The sequence below is a fragment of the Glycine soja genome, chromosome 13 (assembly GCF_004193775.1).
Source record: "Glycine soja cultivar W05 chromosome 13, ASM419377v2, whole genome shotgun sequence".
Lineage (NCBI taxonomy): Eukaryota > Viridiplantae > Streptophyta > Magnoliopsida > Fabales > Fabaceae > Glycine > Glycine soja.
Genome location: NC_041014.1, coordinates 17925462 through 17929146, shown reverse-complemented (window position 1 = coordinate 17929146; position 3685 = coordinate 17925462).

The window sequence follows — 3685 nt, the reverse complement described above, 5'->3', positions numbered from 1 at the left end:
GCAACTTGTTTTGTGCCAACAGAGCATCCTGTGAGGTTAGCTCCAATAAACTCTTTTTGGTAGGAATATGGGCTTGGTCTCTCAAAATGGCAATGTCACTAGTAGCCATGCTTTCAGTTAAGTCCATTGCTTCGTCAAGGGTCTTCATTTTTATCTTACCCCTAGCTGAAGCATCTAAGAGCTGCTTAGATTGTGGTTTCAACCCATCTATGAATATGTTGAGCTGTATTGGTTCTGAAAAATCGTGAGTGGGAGTCTTCCGCAATAAACCTCTAAATCTTTCAAGTGTCTCACTCAACGATTCATCTGGAAACTGGTGGAAGGAAGAGATGGCAGCTCTTCCTTCTGTAGTCTTCGATTCAGGGAAGTACTTTTTTAAGAACATTTCTACCACTTCATCCCATGACTTCAGACTATTTCCTTTAAAAGAATGAAGCCACCTCTTAGCTTCTCCAGATAAAGAAAATGAGAACAGACTCAACCTGATTGCATCTGCAGGCATACCCGCCAACCTAATAGTATTGCATATCTCTATATAGGTGGCTAAGTGAGCATAAGGGTCTTCATTGGATAGACCATGAAACAAATTATTTTGAATCAGCTGTATCAAAGAAGGAGGATATGTAATTGTCTGAGCTTGAACTTCTGACTGTGCAATACTAGTGAAAAATTGTGGCACGGTAGAACTTGAATAATCCTCCAGGGTTACTCTTCTTAGCTCTTCAACCATGATTGGGTCTTCAACAGGTTCTATATGAGAATGCCCTGCAATAGGAAAGCTAGAAGATGCCTTGGAAGATTGAGGTTCTTCTTCTGGAGTTGCTGCTATTTCTAAATCCTGCAAAACGTTTTTGATTCTCTCTGAATTACGCCTTCTACAGGTGGCGTTAATCTCCAAATCAATGGGAATCAAATCACCTGCAGTAGATCTTCTTTGCATACAAGAAAACAGAACAACAATTATCCAGTTCAAAAGAACATTGAATATACGGTAACTAAAATATGAACAAAAAGAATCAATGAATTAAAGAGAAAAATATAAAGTAATGCCATAAAACAGAACTAAACTCTTCTTGAATCTAGTTCCCCAGCAACAGCGCCATAAATACTTTGTTGGGTTTCCCTTACAGTTACTTTTTGGTCCACTTTTTCTTTATACAAATATGTTCAAGGGAAATCCGGTTTGCCAGAAAGCGCACCGGATTGTCAAGTATTTAAAATTAAAACGGATGAATCCGAGTATCGAACTCAGGGAACTAGTCTTCGATAGGGTTAAATTCAGGAATAAGGCATTGTTGAAAGAAACATTGATAATGGATGATTTGAAATATAATTAAACTAAGTCTAGGCTAAAAACAGTAAAAATGCAAATAAAATTGACTGTAGTAGGTAAAGATGTTGGGTCTTTCTAACAGACCAGCTGATGTATAAAAAGATGTTTCTCTAATCAATCATGCTTTTGTGTTCTATGCTGTAGCCAAAATTAATAAACCTTGATCCCTAGTTAGACTGAATCAATCCAAGCTTCGTCCTCAGATCCCTCTTGTTGGACTAGGCTCAATTTAGACAACCCTCCCAGGTTTAGACTAACTTAAACTAAGCTTAATCCTCAAACCCCTCTTGTTGGACTAGACTTAGCTTAAATAGCTTACGAAAGTTTAGACTAATTTAGCCTAAGCTTTGTCCTCAAATCCCTCTTGTTGGACTAGACTTAAACCAAACAGCATTATTGTAACAGCATATTTAAAAAAAAAACTTAATCCGCAGATCCCTCTTGTAAGACTAAGTTTCAATTCTGCTTCATTCAAGTTCTAAGGCAACAATACATTTCCCAATGCTAAAGTCACCCAACCAGGTATACAAATGGTTGATCGGACCAAGAGCATACAAAATTTAAGCACTGAAAGAAGCATTGAACACAAGAAACACAAGCAATTAGATATTAAAGTAATTACATCAGTTGTTCTTTAGAAATCCCCAACAAGGGTGTTTAGCCAGTCATTATAGAAGAAACCCTAATGATAATGAGATTACAAAACCTAGGTATCTCTGCAAAAGTTGCTCCTCTTGCTGCCTCCAGAGCTCTTTTCCCGAAATAGGCACTATGGTGTGCTGTAAAATCTGTACACAGGGTATTGTACCCTAATTTTGCACAAAACAGGCTTTAAATAGGCTCTAAATTCGCGACGTTGCGCTTAACGCCACCCTCGCGCTTAGCACGAGTAAGTGGATTTGAGCTTAGCGTCAGTCATGCGCTGAGCCTGGCTAAAGACAACTGCTGCGCTTAGCGCACTGATCCCGCACTTAGCATGCGACCTTGATATTGATGCTCTGCCAGATTCTTCTATTGCACTAAGTACGCTGAAGCTGCGCTTAGCGGTGGATGCGCGCTTAGCCCACTGATGAGCTAAGCTCAACTGTCACTTTTAGCACTTTATAACTTCGCCTCTTTTTCACCTGAAATTGCACATATTTCATCATTAAATCCAATGGAAATATTCTAGAGACAAAATTTAACCATAAAACAAGATTTATTTACAAAATCACTACAAAATAACCATAAATTGAGGGAACTATACAAGTTTTGGAAAATGTTTTCTATACAATAGTTAGTTGTATAAGACGACTAACAGGTAGTGACATCATAGCGACAAGGCAGGTCATTATATTAGTGGTATCAAAGCCAGGTTGAACCGTTTGGCCAGTGAGTTGTGAGTCTACTATGTTTCTTTGTGCATTCTCTGGTTGCCTTATTGAATGCTTGATGTTTGGTGTTTGTATTTGGAACTTACTCACCTTGTGTGTTTCCATGAGTTATAGAAATTTGATTGATGTACTCATAACATGTTTGTATACCTGATGTCTGTTATACCATGAGTTTCAATGCCTTGTCATGAGTTATAAGATTAGCCATCTATATAATTTGTGAAGTGCAATGGGACAACATGGCAAGCGGTCAAGAATACAAAGGATGAAAAATTAGTGTTAATGTCTCAAGAGAGAGGACTATTTTAAAGGAGTATTTTCTTGAGGCATCGACTCCCAAGAGTAACTAAGTAAGGACTTAAGATGGGTGTGATTTTGTTTTGTTCTTTTCCTTGTATGTATTCCTTCCATGTTCTCATTTCCTGGTGTGCATAGGGAGTGATGGTTGGATGGAATGATCGTGCAATAGTAGATGCTCTCCAAGACTTAGCTCAGGCTATGGGGAATCAGAATAGGGGAGATGCTACTGGAGCTGCTGAGTATCAACGGTTGGACCGCTTCCTATGAAACAATCCACCTATTTTTAATGGAGGATACAACCCTAATGGTGCTCAGAATTGGATAAGGGAGATTGAGAAAATCTTTCTAGTGATGGTGTGTCTAGAGGGGTAGAAGGTTGCTTTTGGTACATATACTCTGGTGGAAGAAGCTGAGTATTGGTGGGAGAGCACTTGCCAATGCTTGGAGGCTGAAGGTCAAGTTGTGACCTGGGAAACCTTCAAGAGGGTATTTCTGGAGAAATACTTTCTTGAAGATGTTAGAAACAAGGAGATAGAGTTCCTAGAGCTCAAGCAAAGGAACATGACTATGGCTGAATATGCAGCCAAGTTTGAGGAGCTGGTGAGGTACTTTCCTCATTATCAAGGAAGAGATGGAAAAAGTTCAAAATGTGTGAAGTTTCTGAACGGCTTGCAACTTG